This window comes from Ips typographus, unplaced genomic scaffold (assembly GCF_016097725.1).
Source record: "Ips typographus isolate SLU unplaced genomic scaffold, UJ_Ityp_2.0 IpsContig124, whole genome shotgun sequence".
Taxonomy (NCBI): domain Eukaryota; kingdom Metazoa; phylum Arthropoda; class Insecta; order Coleoptera; family Curculionidae; genus Ips; species Ips typographus.
Genome location: NW_028098542.1, coordinates 79,595 through 96,719, shown reverse-complemented (window position 1 = coordinate 96,719; position 17,125 = coordinate 79,595). Strand labels below are relative to the sequence as shown.

General features: G+C 33.5%; 1 pseudogene; it reads right to left on the bottom strand.

Annotated features, from left to right (window-relative positions):
• Positions 1 to 1,516: 1,516 nt before the first annotated feature.
• The window catches only part of LOC145739415 (uncharacterized), a 38,329-nt pseudogene continuing 22,720 nt past the window's right edge, over positions 1,517 to 17,125 (bottom strand).

Here is a 17,125-nt window from a genome sequence, read left to right as displayed (position 1 = left end):
TTGAGTCGAGGAAAGATAAACGCCTCCGAACCGAACAAATCGTCATATCTGTAAAAGTGGTTTCATTACCTTCACCACTGGCAGAAATAATCAGTAAGAACCACGAATTGTTTACTACCATTGAACAATATGAACAATATGGCTTTATTGATTTAATGAATCGTTATTGTTTACTTAACATGGTAAATACAGCACCACCCCCGAAACCAAAAGTGTTTAAAAGCCAACGGACAAATAAAGCTATATAACAGCTGAAATCGCAATCAACAATACAAAAAATTATTCCCAAAATATTTCTGGAACTGAACATGACGCACCGAAATTGCTTATTGGATCAGCAGTTTCGAAATGGTTTCCAAACTTTCCTAAAGGCTGGACCCATATGTAGCGAACCCCTGACAAACTGCGCTGTGATAGTCGACAATTTAAAATGGGTTGGAAATCTATGTTTGGAGGAGTTAGCCCCCAGTTGATTGCTGCTGAAGGAGGAGCTGCTTACAATACTTTTAACGATGCTTTCCTCGCTACAGAAGTGCGACTAATGGAACCCAGTTTCACCACTAGTATCCGAGTAGTTCCAGCTATTTTGGGTAACTTTTTGCGTTTCCGTTTTTGGGTGGTACAGAAATACTTTTAATATTCATAATGTATACAAGTACTTCCTGGTATCCAAGTAAATTTTCTAGGCATTATTAGGTATTCCTTTAGCCTTTGTATTTTGTTTATATAAATGAAAAAAAATCCATACATTTTAGCCATATTTAAAACTGTCGCGGGTGAACATTAGATTGGACTTATTTTACCTGTTGTATATATTTGCCAAAAACGAATTTTAAATATGGCCAAGAACAGTTTAACTTTTATCTTACAACTTTTATATTACAACGTTTAACTACTTACTTGACTGCATTTTAGGCTAAAGTATTTATCTACCGATCTAGGTACAGCACAGTGAATTTTCCAGCACTATTTGCTAGGTCAGCAAGTTGAATTATCAACAAGCAGAGGTATCAACTTAACAGATCATAAGATCGCTTTAACATTACTAAAGTTGAATACAGGGTAGGGTTTTTAAAGTTTTTTTTTAATAATGAAGTCTTAGAAGCTGTGGTTAGATTTTAAACCATCTAAATGACTTACGGTGTATTCGTACCAAAGTATGCTACAATTGAGATTTATTTTGATTGAGGAGAATACATAAACGACGTTAAGCCTAAGAAAGATTTTAGCATACCTGCTAGATTTTTTGTTTTCAGTTAACTCTTCTAAATGCATCTTTTGTAGCATATTAGGAGTTTAAATTTCATTCTAATTAAAACAATATCGTGGCACTTTATAACACATGCACCCTGCATGCTCGTATACTAACTACTATTCTACTAATAGCGCTATGAAAACTGGACGAAAATTATCTTAAACGAACTTAATAAATAGCTTTCGTGATTAGATATAAATATTCAATCAGATTTAGATAGACTTCTTGTAATCACATATAAACTAATTGCTTTTGCATATACTGAATTCGATTAATCCCATAATGCTGATTCTGCAAGTTCTCGGGCTTTTTGCCAGGGGAATGGGGGAAGGTCCAAACTCCGTGTAGTTCTCAAAGGTCTGCCTCTACGTTTAATGTCTACGCACATCATTCCGTATACGCGTATGCCAGGTACGCTAGCATAAGTTGGTTAGTCGTGGGACTTTGGACCCTCTACAAAAAATGTTTTTTGTACCATCTAGTATACTATAATTTTTAAACTATGCAACTTGACTAACTTTTCTATTCAAGCCTCCCATGAACTGATATGAGACACCAAATCTAACCTAACCTAACCTAACCTAACCTAACGTACTGCTGTCTGGACATCTGCAGATAACCAAGTAATGCGATTTTCCAGTCCTAATATTTTAAAGGGCCAGAAGGGAACAATCCCTTGGTGCTCTGCATATCCTCATGTCGCTGGTTGGTTCACAAGTTTTTACCAGCGTTATAGCCTTCTAAAAAGTAAATATTTATCACATAATAAATCTATAAAAATTTAAAGAATCAACTTTGTGGGGGTGTCGGGAAATGTATTCAACAATTTCTGCCATAATTTAAGAAATGTAGGAAATGCTTTCTGCACACTCTTCACCATTCTTTTGTTTTGTTGTTTCTGGCCTTATGTTGCACCTTGTACAAAAATGGATTTTTCAAGTTCATCACATTTAGTGATTGGTTTCTTTTTTTCACTTTTTGTATGTTGGTTGTATGTATGTTTGTTTCTGCATAAACCCTCAAGGTAAATGAAGTACGTTCTTAAATGAGTAATTGGAATGCATAATACATTATTTCAGAATTCAAACCCGAGGCTATCTTGCAGTTGTTATTTATGCGGACCAATAATTGCCTATGTCTAGACTTTAGCTGGATACTATTCTTATATCACTTTCATGAACAGTAAAAGTCCCGATTAACATAATGAATTCAAGATCTCGTTTCAAGTTAATATTCTGTCTCCTAACCACCACATGTCTGGAAGGTTAGGCAATACTCCAATAAAGTTAAGTGCATTTCACTGCTGAAGCATCTTTAATGATTTCCGCGAAGTGATCTAGAAATCACTTCTTGTGCCAAAATATTTATCGTATTTTATCAGTTTTCTGAATCTCGAATTTCGGATAGAATGTCCGGTTTAATAAGGTAATAGTTTATCGTTTCCAAATGTATCTAAACGAAATTATTCAGTTTGGTTTTATATGGTCGATCAAGCTGCCCGATCTATTTATTTTAATAGTTGTTTACCGTATATAACTTTGTGTCCAGTTTATCTGGTATGGCTGTGTAATATTCTATCGTACTTTATTCTTGAAAGCAATACAATGCTACATTAGTTTCTATACGTATACGCATCAGATGCAGCATATTCTATACATTATCGTGTTTACTTAAGAAAAATGTAACTCGTTTCGAATGGTTTTATGATTACTGTTTAGCTTACCTGGTTCAATTAAATTAGGAGTCGGTTTACCTACTATGGTGAATACAGCTCATGGGTAAGTGCTAAGGAGGTAAATTGGCCGAGTCTGATTTTGCGGTGTCTGATTCTCTAAATATACAATTCAGGTTTCCCTATCAGCCTAGGTGGTTCCAAAGCCAAAATTGGAAAATATTCTAGTCAAGTTTTGGGAAACAAAAAAGTGTGAAAATTTGAAATTTAAAACTCGCCTAAAGAGGAAACTGTGGAAAATATATTTAAAAGAACAACAATTACGTTACCAGAGGGTCATTTTCAGGTCGGCTTACCCTTCAGTAATCCAAATGATTACTTACAGCTAGGAGAACCTATTAACAAAGCGTACAAACGACATCTAAATCTCCAGAGAAGTTTTTCATCCAACAAAGTATTGTTGGCGGACTATAAAGCCTTTACATTAAAGTATATCCAAAACCGGTATGCGGAAGAAGTCTCCCTGACCTTTAAAAATTAACATTTACCGAAGAAGTATTTTATTCCCCATTATTGCGTAATTAATAATCCAAGTGTTTCTACAAAGTTAAGGGTGGTGCTTGATGTTAGCATGAAAACATCTTTGTGTTTTTTACTTAACGATGTGGTTTTAAAAGGCTACACAGTGCATTCGAAATTAGTGGATATTTCATGTAGATTTCGTTGTTTTAATATGTTTTGACTTGTGATATTAAAAAGATGTTTTTGCAAGTTAGAGTAAACCCAGATCACCATCATCATGTTATGTTTTGTTGTGATTCCAAATTTTTCAAAGTTAAACCGTGGTTTTTGCTTTATCGTTAAATGTCGGAGAACAACCAAACAAATTCGGCCGACAATGCGAACAAATTGGGACACGAAGACGACACTAACACAAAACGGGGTGACAAGAAATCCGTTTTTAACTTTTCTTTTCTGCGAGACATGAGAAAAAACGTTTAAGGTAGGTCGTGTAAGCAGCTCTCGTCAAAGAAACAAGTAACCGTATCGGCACATGGCTCAAAGAGTCGCGCCCATCGTACGTCGACGAAGAAGATCGAAATTGCGACGTCGCCGCATATCGAGTAACCAAAACTTACGAAAAAGTCGCACTCGATAGTTCTCTTCCGAATCCAAATATTTTTTATTTCTGTTTTTGTAACCCGTATAAAAAGTTCAAAGAGAAAACAGATGATCAAAATCCGGACGTCGCACACTGGTAGGTTTTTTAAAATCAGTGGCATAAAAGAAATACTTGGAGTTTTATATATTTGGCTAAATATCATTCAAATGTCAAACCATGCTTTCAAAGAACAAGTTGGGTATGATAGAATGTCACATTCTTTTATTATTGTTTGACAGTGATCCGTCAAACTCAAATACATTATTTTTTTCCAGTAAGTTTTTTGGATACCTTACGAAGGTTTGGTTGTTATAATTGTAAAATGTAGTTCCAAATTAATAGTTACATTCAGTTATTATTGGTACAAGTAAGAGGATCAATATTATTAATTTGACGGTCCATAAATTATTTTTCTAGTTTAATTAGCTCTGGTGTTTCGTAAATGAACTGTAATTTTAAAAGACGACGAAAAAAACGAAGCGATGAAGTTCTTACATTTTGTCAAATTACTTAATTATTTTTATTGGTTTCTGTACGACATACCAGGTGTCCAAGAGCACCCTGGACATACGAGATTAACCCTCCGTTAGTCTGTTGCCATTTTTTTCGAGTTTGGTCTGGTAGGGTCTAATGAACCCCACAAAATAAAATTGGAAGGAACCCTCGTTCATAATAAGCTTTTGAGCTTTAATTCAAATTTAAATTCCTAATAGGAACTATGCTAAACAACTATCAATATGATTAACTGGTAATAAGCAATGTTCTAGCAACCTGCAGACCGTCAAGAACTTAAATAAACCTTTTACTGACACGTGCAGACACGAAACGGTTTTAGCGGAAGCTTTAAATTGTGTTTCCATTTACTGTGCTATCTTAAACCAATAAATAACACCCGCCAATAGAAGAAAATGTTCCATAAATTGAATACATATAATGGCAATGTATTTCTCTCGACACTTGCAATAAATACGTTTAATGCAGTATACTGCTAACTTGGTATATTTTTAAAATGTCATATCAAGAAGTGATAACGTTTTTTTTTTGTTTCAGTAGTTGCCGACACATTTACCTGTTGCCAGAGTGCGCAATTTAACAGGTAAACTTAATGAGAAAAAAAAGTTGTTTGTGATAACATATGCACCAAAATGATGCTGATAAGTAACATGTTGATAACATTCACCAATTTGTGTTTAAGCTGGATTAACAAGCCAAACGATTTGACATGGTAATCAACTTGGTAATCTTTTGATACGCATATGTGTTACACATCATGGAAAAAACTGAAAAATATATCAAATTTTGGTGCACAATATACAAGATGTCCTATCGACAACTAGTTTCAACTAAAAAATATCAATCCTTATACACCAAACTTGTCTATTCTCCACTTTTCACTTTCAGGACAACCTCTAATGTGTTAATCACAATATTTTAGGTGTGTAATGCAGTGTACGTGAGACTGAACTGGACTCAACCATTATGCGCTTGTCCATCGAGATACCGGAATCCATGGTCAGCATCTTTGAACTCAGACGACCTTCATACCACCGAGCTAAGCATTAATAAAAGATCGAGGGTAAGCAGGCCGTAAAGTACTTTTACAACTCCACTAAACAACCCATACGCATTTCCCGATAAGAATCCTATCCATCATTACTTGGCAGGTTGTAAAAGTTTGCAATAATTATCTGGTGCCTGTCGAATAAAAGTACTGTCATAAAAAATAGCTAAAGAGCAAACGCTGATATATACGATAATATTTTCCATGTTAATTGTAATCAGAGCCGGTTTCACTTCTGTCTTAAGCTTCTTGCACTCTTCTTCAGCCTTATCATCAATTTGTAAAAACGCTGGTAAAAACTTGTGAACCAATCAGCGAAATGAGGATATGCAGAGCACCAAGGGATTGATCCCTTCTGGCCCTTCAAAACATTAGGACTGGAAAATCGCATTACTTATGTTATCTGCAGATGTCCAGACAGCAGTACGTTAGGTTAGTATAGAAACTATACTGGGTGTCTCAGCTTGTTTGAGCAAAACAAAAAACATTTTAAAATTTGGTGTCTCCTATCAGTTTATGGGAGGATTGAATAGAAAAGTTGGTCAAGTTGCATAGTTTAAAAATGTTACTATACTAGATGGTTCAAAAAACATTTTTTGCAGAGTCGAATGTCCCACGACCAACCAACTTATGCTAGCGTGCCTGGCATACGCGTATACGGAATTATGTGCGTAGACATTAAACGTACAGGCAGACCTTTAGCAATTCGCCCCAGCAATTCGTTTATATGTGATTACCAGAAGTCTATTTAAATCTGATTGAATATTTATATCTATTTAATCACGAAATAAGATAGATAATTTTCGTCCAGTTTTCGTAGCGCAATTAGTAGTGTAGTAGTTAGTATACGACCATGCAGGGTGCATGTGTTACAAAGTGCCACGATATTGTTTTAATTAGAATGAAGTTTAAAACTCCTAATATGCTACAAAGAGATGCATTTTAGATGAGTTAATTAAACACAAAAAATCTAGCAGGTATGCCAAAATCTTTTTTAGGCTTAACGTCGTTTATGTATTTTCCTCAATCAAAGTAAATCTCATTTGTAGCATACTTTGGTACGAATACACCGTAAGTCATTTAAATGGTTTAAAATCTAACCACAGCTTCTAGGACTTCATTATTAAAAAAACACTTTAAAAACATTACGCTGTATTCAACTTCAGCAATGTTAAAGCGATCTTATGATCTGTTAAGTTGATACCTCTGCTTGTGGATCACTTTCAACTTGCTGACCTAGCAAACAGTGCCGGAAAATTCACTGTGCTGTACCTAGATCGGTAGATAAATACTTTAGCCTAAAATGCAGTCAAGTAAATAGTTAAAGTTGAGTAGTAAGATAAATAAAAGTTGTAAGATAAAGTTAAACTGTTCTTGGCCATATTTAAAATTCGTTTTTGGCAAATATACACAACAGGTAAAATAAGTCCAATCTAATGTTCACCCACGACAGTTTTAAATATGGCTAAAATGTATGGATTTTTTTTCATTTATATAAACAAAATACAAAGGCTAAAAGAATACCTAATAATGCCTAGAAAATTTACTTGGATACCAGGAAGTACTTGTATACATTATGAATATTAAAAGTATTTCTGTACCACCCCAAAAACGGAAACGCAAAAAGTTAACCCAAAATAGCTGGAACTACTCGGATACTAGTGGTGAAACTGGGTTCCATTAGTCGCACTTCTGTAGCCAGGAAAGCATCGTTAAAAAGTATTGTAAGCAGCTCCTTCTTCAGCAGCAATCAACTGGGGGCTAACTCCCTCCAAACATAGATTTCCAACCCATTCTAAATTGTCGACTATCACAGCGCAGTTGTCAGGGGTTCGCTACATATGGGTCCAGCCTTTAGGAAAGTTTGGAAAGCATTTCGAAACTGCTGATCCAATAAGCAACTTCGGTGCCGTCATGTTCAGTTCCAGAAATATTTTGGGAATAATTATTTGTATTGTTGAGAAGCAAGTTGGGGCCATCCGAACATTTTACCCACGCTCCAGATTTTATCGTAAAGGGTTGCCCATCCGGTTCCTACGTCCTCACAAGGCCGTCTTAAGTTGAGATTTTAGCTGTTCTATAGCTTTATTTGTCCGTTGGCTTTTAAACACTTTTGGTTTCGGGGGTGGTGCTTTAGTTACCATGTTAAGTAAACAATAACGTTTCATTAAATCAATAAAGCCATATTGTTCATATTCTTCAATGGTAGTAAGCAATTCGTGGTTCTTACTGATTATTTCTGCCAGTGGTGAAGGTAATGAAACCACTTTTACAGACATGACGATTTGTTCGGTTTGGAGGCGTTTATCTTTCATATACTCAAAACATTTATTAAGAACTGTTTCTCTTAATGCGATCATAGGTGGTGACACATTGAATTTAACTTTGGCAAATTTCATTTTTAGATCTTTGATACACTTTTCTAAGTGAACATCTCCAGCTGTAAGAAGAATTAAATCACCCGTTTCCTGAATCATTACTTGTATGCCGGAGTCCGTCTGGCTTAACCCTTTTTTAGGCCATGGCGTAAAACTGGTAGATCTTTTGGATCAACTGGTTCAATTGCATAGCGCACAACGGGGAGCAGAATCTGCTGCTCAACCAACGGCACTACATTTAATTGAGTAGATAATGTCGCGGTTCGATTTACGCCAGTGAGGACGCCGTCAATACCACAATTTTTTCCAGTAGGCACCCAATCCGTCTCAATCATGTCCTTTCTAACCAAAATATATAGTTTTTTTTATTGTAAATGTGCTGACACTTCTATTAGTTGCAACAAAAGCATCAGGATTTTCTGCTAGTTTTGATTCTTCTGGCAAATAGTCCTTCGTCAAAGCATATACTTGTTGTCCTATTCGTAACGATCCGACAAGCACCCTTGTCATACCGATAATCACTAGTTCATCTTCAATTAATTTAATCTTATCTTCATCGGTCGTAGATGACGAGGAACATTCTTGGTCAGTTGTTGATTGTTCCCTCGGCTTAGCGCGATGCGCCGATGAAACTATCGGTCTAGTTCTACGCATCTGATGACTGACGTTTATAATATATATAATAATTAATATACGACGTTAATAAAAGCCTCCTTTTCTAAAGACAGCTTATCAACCGAAAATAGCTTTGAAACTTTGAATTTGATCTGACTGAAACGTGAAGAATCTTAAACTGGCTATAAAACCTCTTAGAAACCCCTTCTAGGAATATAATATGGACTTACACAGTCAAATTATCAGTCAGGTGACAAAAGTTTTTTTATAAGGGAAGGTATTATCGAAAAACCAACTTTTCAATTGAGCTATCTAAATGAGCTGTTCTATTCTAGGTTTATTAACATTATAATCGTGTTATTTTTTCCACACACTCAATTGTTCCAAATAAAGCTTTGTACACTGAATGTTTGTATTAATTATTTATTCACAGTTCAAGGTACAGTATACATTTTCTTCAAGCGAAAAGCTTCAGTACAATAGGTGGCAAAGAAAACTGGACAGAACAGAACAGAACTGGCAAAACACATAAACAGTGATTGTTCCACAGATTGAGTGTGAGTGGGTGAACCATACCTTGTATGGTATGAACCATACCATACAAGCTATGCTAAAAACAACTTTGTCTTAGTAACCTAATTTTTGTTTGGATAATAGTGTAATAGAGTTCCAAATTAGCAAAGGTAGGTAAAATGTAGTGATTGAAAGTCTCTAAAGAGAAACAACTTGCTTCTAATTTAATACACCATTTCACAGGACATACCTTTACCAATCAAATGTGAACTCGAGTTTTGGTTAATTTATTTTTGGTTAGTAGATGTTTCAAGTAGATGATGTTCAAGTTAACTAATAGAGCTAATTAAATATCAGTACTTACCTCACCCTGTAGAACTAAGTAAAAAACATTGATGATCAGTTAATAAATAAAAAATGCCTTTTTATTAACTACAATAAAAAAACCACTTAAACACTATGGTGTGTTGACAACACTACAAACAGAAAGATACAATAAAACTAGCGTCACATAGCACACTAAATTGCATCACTTTTGAGGGAAGGTATTTGCCCTTATTTGTGGTTCCTGTATAGTAAAGCAACTTATCTTCAAACATCTGCAGGCCTTTGTAGTCGATATCACTTTAAATTGTTTAAAGGGTTATGAAGACGCTTGAGATAACTGAATCGGTCATCCTCATTGAATATTTGCAAGCAAAACCAGTGTTTTCTTAAAGAGTTTTGCTACAAAGTAAATAAGTTGAGTAGAGACATTGAATGAGGTTATAAGTGCAACTTACCAGATTTTTGGGCTGTGGCTACTGATAAAGTATGTTATCGCGACCGCTTGGCGCGAGATTTAAAATTTCCGAATTTTAGTTCTGTTTTGCGTCTTAATGGTCAAATCTACGGTATTGAAAAAATTACAAGTATACAGGGTAATTCAAATTCGACCCTCACCATTGGGATCTCGGAAACTATAGGAGATACGAGAAAGTTTAAATTGGGGCAAAGTTGCGCAATGTAAAGCTCAACCAAATGCAGTTTTAAAAATTTCGATTTCCGAGTACTTCCGAAGATATCCGAAAAAAACTGAAAATTTGATTTTTTGTTTTTATTTATTTCTAATCTTATTTGAAGAGATATTCCAAAACTAAAAGCACCTTTTCATTGCCACTTTTTCTCAGCTATTCGATGATGGATTCAAATTTGCCACACAACGTTTCGTTTTTTTGGCAGCCATCATCAACTTTCTTTTTTCTTATGGGCGCCATATTGGATTTTTAGCCCACCAAATAGTACGTTTTATTCTGATTTTAGTGATGTATAATAACTTATGATTTGCTTCATAAATAACAAAATAATTCAATAAAAACTATTTTTACTTTAGTTATTGGCTTTGAGTTAATGGGCCGTTTCATAAAATGTCATTATTTGACAGTACTTGTCAAACACGATAATTCGGACGATCATTAGAGCTTTTAGAGATTTTACCTTAGTTAGCTTTGAGTTAATGAAACGTTTTATGAAGATACTTGGTAGTAGTACTTGTCACACGCAATTGGCCTGAACATACTTAGTCACAAAGGTATACACGTGACTTAAACCGGTTTATTCACCCGAAGAGCTTAGGCCACTCGCTACGCTTGTGGACCTAGTTGTTCTTTTCGTGAATAAAAAATGGTTTAAGTCACTTGCTGCAAAGTAACTATTAAATCACTCTGAATGACATTCGCCTATTTACAGATGTAAACAAACAAACATCAATGTTACATCTACGGGGCGCGGTGCAAATTTAATAGAACTGTAATTTTAGTTTTTTTTTTTTAATATAAGAAGTCGAAATTTAATAAAATACTGTATAAGACACGTGACTTAAACCGGTTTATTCACTCGAATAAATATGAATGAATAAAAAATGGTTTGGTCACTTCCAAAATAAATAACTATAAACTTGCACTTAACATTATAAAAAATTGAAATTTGGCAAAAAATTAAGTTCCTAAAATGATGATCTTTCTCTTGGAAACATAAATAAGCCTTTTAAGTTAGAGATAATGCTAACAAATCTCTTTTTCTGATTAACCTAAATAGTTCAGCAATGCTTGTATAATAATAACATTTTCTGCGGGGGTTTTCTTTTCTAGATACATTTTTAACTATGATTGACGCTCTAATGATCGTCCGAATTATCGTGTTTGACAAGTACTGTCAAACAATGACATTTTTTTAAAACGGCCCATTAACTCAAAGCCAATAACTAAAGTAAAAATAGTTTTTATTGAATTATTTTGTTATTTATGAAGCAAATCATAAGTTATTATACATCACTAAAATCAGAATAAAACGTACTATTTGGTGGGCTAAAAATCCAATATGGCGCCCATAAGAAAAAAGAAAGTTGATGATGACTGACAGAAAACGAAACGTCGTGTGGCAAATTGAATCCATCATCGAATAGCTAAGAAAAGTGGCAATGAAAAGATGCTTTTAGTTTTGGGATATCTATGGAACGCCGTTTTGCTCTTAATGTAACGCAGAAATAATGTATTGTTCAAACAATAGAAATTTCGGCGATACATTTTAAAACGTGGTTTGAAAATAAATGTCAATTCCTGCGTTAGTTTAAAAATCTTGTACATATTTAATACCACCAAATAAAAACAATGCTTAATTTTAGCGTTTGTTGAATTAAAACGTTACTTTCACTTTCCCTTCAGACAAACGAGTGTAAAAAATCATGGTAATTTGGCGATCCTTTAGTTATTACGTTACTTTAAATATTTCAACCACAGCTTAAAATGAAATAATTGTAAAAATTCAGTCAATTTTTGGGTTCGATGATTTTAAACATTCGTTTAAAAAATACAAACGATGTTCAAAATAAACAATTGCAAACGTTGGTTGAATTAATACAATACATTAACTACGAGTACCACATTTTTACGTTCGTTCGCGCAATCTATTGTAAAAAATACGTGCTGCTGCATGTTGCATGTGGCGGAGTTTGGAAGTAGAAATAGTAGGAATCTGTACGATAGACGTTGAAGAGTTGAGGTTGCTTTAATAGAGATGTGGTCCCGATATCGACCGGATGATCGATTGTTTGCATGCGTACTGCCGCACTGAGTGCACTACGCTGTTTATACAGTGTGACCCATTTAGAATGGAAACACCCCTATAAAATTTTAGGTTATTAACCGATTTCAATGATTTTTTTTTTTGAATAATTAGGAATGAAATGTCTATTACGGGAAAAAAATTTTAAATATTTATTTCAGTTTTCAGGTCATATTACGATACTTTTTCTGATAGAAAATGGAGAATTTTTATTAGCGATTTTTTTATTGAAAAAATTACTACGCCACTGGATCTATAGTGCTTTCAAATAGCTGTGACCAAAATTTCATAAAAATCCATTCATAAATAACAAAGTTATGACAAATTAAAATTCAAAAATCCTCTAAGCTAACGGTCACAAAAGAACACCCTGCATCAACTGTTGCCATAGAAATGGTTTTATTATTTACTGGTTTATTATTAATTATTATTGATTATTTAATAAAAAAAAAAATTTATAAAAAAATAAATAAATAAAAATTATTTTTTTAATTTTGGTCACAGCTATTTGAAAGCACTATAGATCCAGTGCGTAGTAATTTTTTTCAATAAAAAAATCGCTAATAAAAATTCTCCATTTTCTATCAAGCAAAAGTATCGTAATATGACCTGAAAACTGAAATAATATTTCATTCCTAATTATTTAAAAAAAAAATCATTGAAATCGGTTAATAACCTAAAATTTTATAGGGGTGTTTCCATTCTAATGGGTCACACTGTAGATAGGTATCACAAACGTTTAAAAATCAAGGTATAATTTTTCAAAATGTGCTTGAACACGCTGTTTATTATTATTTTTTTGTTGCGGATTTTGATGTAGAATCGGTATATACAAGGGGATTCAACGTAATAGTAATGATATCACACTTGATTTTTTTCTGGCCCCGTATATTATAAGTCTTTAAATTTCTCGCAAAACATAATTAGCAACGGTTTTTGAGATATTGATGTTTCAATGTTAATATTTTTTTAGAAGGAACTATTAACTACATTACAGACCAAAAAACTAAAAATGCCTATTAAGAAGAGAAAGAGAATAAATGCAATAAATAGCAAATTGGAAGTTACTGGATATAACCTAACTTCAAACAGTCAAAATCATAACATAACCATACAAAAATAAAAAATCACAAAATATGGTTCGTCATCTAATTGTTCTACTGATATATTAGTATAGGTATATTAGTACAAGTACTTAGCATTATAGTTACTAACTAGTTAAGTCATAGCTAGCCACTCTGAATTACTTCTATTAAGCCCGGCATTGGTAATGATTACTGTTTGTGATAGAACTATAATTGTTTTGGTTTTTGGTTATTGATGCAAATTGGTTCACACCTGGGGCCAGATCACAACTTGAGAACTGCATGCTGTTATGTTTGTGATATGCTAAATTATTTTAAAATGAGTAATTAACACTATAGTTGTTTTACATGTGCAAGTGGTGAAAAACCAAGATATAACACTCTCACTCTTTCTGGTAAGGTAAAGCAAGATGTTCCATGAGATCGTCTTTGTTACACAATATTGTCCTGAGAAGAATGAAATCAGTAACAGTCCAGATAGGCCATTTACTGGAAAATGAAGACCCTGCATCTGCCAAAAGGTTAATTAATAGTGAAAACTGTGAAAATTGTTAGACGAGGACCAAAGGTCGAGTTAACAACACGTAAGTGCAAAAAGGACTTTTTGCATGTGGTTTTGCAAATTTTTTATAAATCGACTTGTTTGATGACAAAAGTACATTAGTTGTGAATTTTAATATATGAAATGTCTGACTTTACAGGAATTTCTCCTACCTGCAGGTACCTATTAGACGTGCGATTTTTGTAGTTCAAAAAGACTTGTTGCACTAGTACAAAAAGAGAACTTTTTGCACGATTTTTATAAAAAAATAAATTTATGATTACGAACTATACAACGGTGGTCCAGTTTCCATGGCGGAAACTTTAGGGCGGGATAGAGAATCGAAATACCAATATGAGTTTGCATTATTACACGTTTGCATATTCGAGAAAGCTTCGTTAAGGAAATACAGGCTATTTAAGTTTGGCTTAAAAAAAAAAATTTATTAGTTGTTGAGAAACGGATGTGGATATTTAAACGATTTTTTGCAGGCGATAAGTGCTAACGAGGGAAGCACATTTTGCAATAAAAACACAATTTTTTATTTAGTCAGTGGCGTCCGTACGAACACGTCAATGGATGTTTTTATAGAAAAAAATAATACGCCACTGCTTTTTCATAGAACAAAAAATCACTTTCAACCTTCAACACCCTGTATTTTCTTAACAAAGCTTTTCTCGAATATAGTTTATAATGCAAACTCATATTATTTTCTGATTGTCTATCGCGCCCTGAAGTTTCCGCTATGGAAACTGAACCACCCTGTAAATGACTTAAGAAGTTGGGTAATACCGGCCTTATTTTTTTTTCGTATTATAAAATCAATCTAAAAGAGAGTCGAAAAAAGTATCAGTATTATACTTACATGTGATGGCTATCAGTCATTCGAAGATTTACAATTACAACACTCGCTTTCGGCTCGTGTCGCAACCTTTAGCTTCGTGAGTAATTACTATTATTTCGTGCTATTTGAATAATATGCTATTACAAACATGTCTAATTAATTTTAAAACTTTTTTAGCTTATTATTGACCTCTACTGTTGGCGTAGAAAGATTCCATTTTGTCACTAGTACAAAAATAGATTTTTATTATTGTACTAGTAAAGAAATAATGTCAATACAGACGTTTACGAACTTATCAACGGCCCTACATTCATGCTAAAAAGAGAGAAACACAGCCCAACTACGACCATAACAATTATTGAACAACCGTTATAAACTATGGTGAATAAGTACCCCCTATCGGAGCTAGCGGGTCCTAAACATGCGCCCCAAAAATATCATATGAAATTTGGCATGCTTGTTCACTATTTTGAAGTAATCATTTAGTTTTTTCAATTTTTTTAAAATAATATCGCGTTTCACCTTTTCCAATTTTAAAATAATCTCGACAGGTTACATTTTTTTTTCATTATGCATTCGCTTATAAAAAATGACGGTATGTCCAAAACTATGCAAAATGAAAAGAAATCCACACAAACTTTTCTTAGGAAAACGTATGGGCTATTAGATGTAGCGCATCAGAATGCGTTGAAGTTATAGTTTTTATAGTTATTTAACCAACTAGTGTATTAATGAATGCGATTAATATCTAAAGGGGTTTCAACGCGTAAACGATAGTAAACGCGTTAATAATTGCGATTTTTTAATCGCTTATTAATATAAGAGTTGGTTACAACAATTTTCCGCCGACTGTATTATATAATAAATGTTTGTAATCCTAAAAAGTTATTTAATATTTACCTCATAATTGTCAGTTGTATACACGCCACTGACAATGACAACAAAACCTGTATGATAACTGACATTGACAGTAGCATTGTCGGAAATGGCGGATGGAGAACTAACCTAACGGTCATTAAAGTACGCCTCTTTCTGTCTGTTAATACAGTTAAAAAAAGATAGAACTTCTACGAGCGTATCATTAAAGAAAATACATTAAATAAACCAATTGAAAAATCATGCATTAATGGGACTCATAATGAACAATTTTGCTTCGTTATTGTTCATTAAAAAAACTGTTAATATACGGTCAACGGAAAATAATTAAATAGGGAGTTAGGTACAGAGGTACTACTTGTTAGAATTTTGTTTTATATCGTTCCCTCAATTAAAGTTATAAATCGTATATTATAACGATATAAATATAAATATAATATAAATTAAATCAGTACTTTTCAAAAATTTGTAATATTCCAGACCGGTAGAAACCTCGTATAATATCGTAGTGTATCCGGTCGATATCGGGACACATAACATCTCTATTAAAACGACCTCAACTCTTCAACGCCTACTCGTACAGATTCCTACTATTTCTACTTCCAAACTCCGCACATGCAACTAATGCAGCAGCACGTATTTTTACAATAGATGCGCGAACGAACGTAAAAATGTGGTACTCGTAGTTAAATGTATTGTATAATTCAACCAACGTTTGCAATTGTTTATTTTGAACATCGTTTGTATTTTTTTAAACGAATGTTTAAAATCATCGAACGCAAAAATTGACTGAATTTTTACAATTATTTCATTTTAAGCTGTGGTTGAAATATTTAAAGTAACGTAATAACTAAAGGATCGCCAAATTACCATGATTTTTTACACTCGTTTGTCTGAAGGGAAAGTGAAAGTAACGTTTTAATTCAACAAACGCTAAAATAAGCATTGTTTTTATTTGGTGGTATTAAATATGTACAAGATTTTAAACTAACGCAGGAATTGACATTATTTTCAAACCAACGTTTTAAATGTATCGCCGAAATTTCTATTGTTTGAACAACTACATTATTTCTGCGTTACATTAAAGAGCAAAACGGCGTTCCATAGATATCCCAAAACTAAAAGCATCTTTTCATTGCCACTTTTTCTTAGCTATTCGATGATGGATTCAAATTGCACACGACGTTTCGTTTTCTGTCAGTCATCATCAACTTTCTTTTTTCTTATGGGCGCCATATTGGATTTTTAGCCCACCAAATAGTACGTTTTATTCTGATTTTAGTGATGTATAATAACTTATGATTTGCTTCATAAATAACAAAATAATTCAATAAAAACTATTTTTACTTTAGTTATTGGCTTTGAGTTAATGGGCCGTTTTAAAACATGTCATTGTTTGACAGTACTTGTCAAACACGATAATTCGGACGATCATTAGAGCGTCAATCAAGTTAAAAATGTATCTAGAAAAGAAACCCCCGCAGAAAATGTTATTATTATACAAGCATTGCTGAACTATTT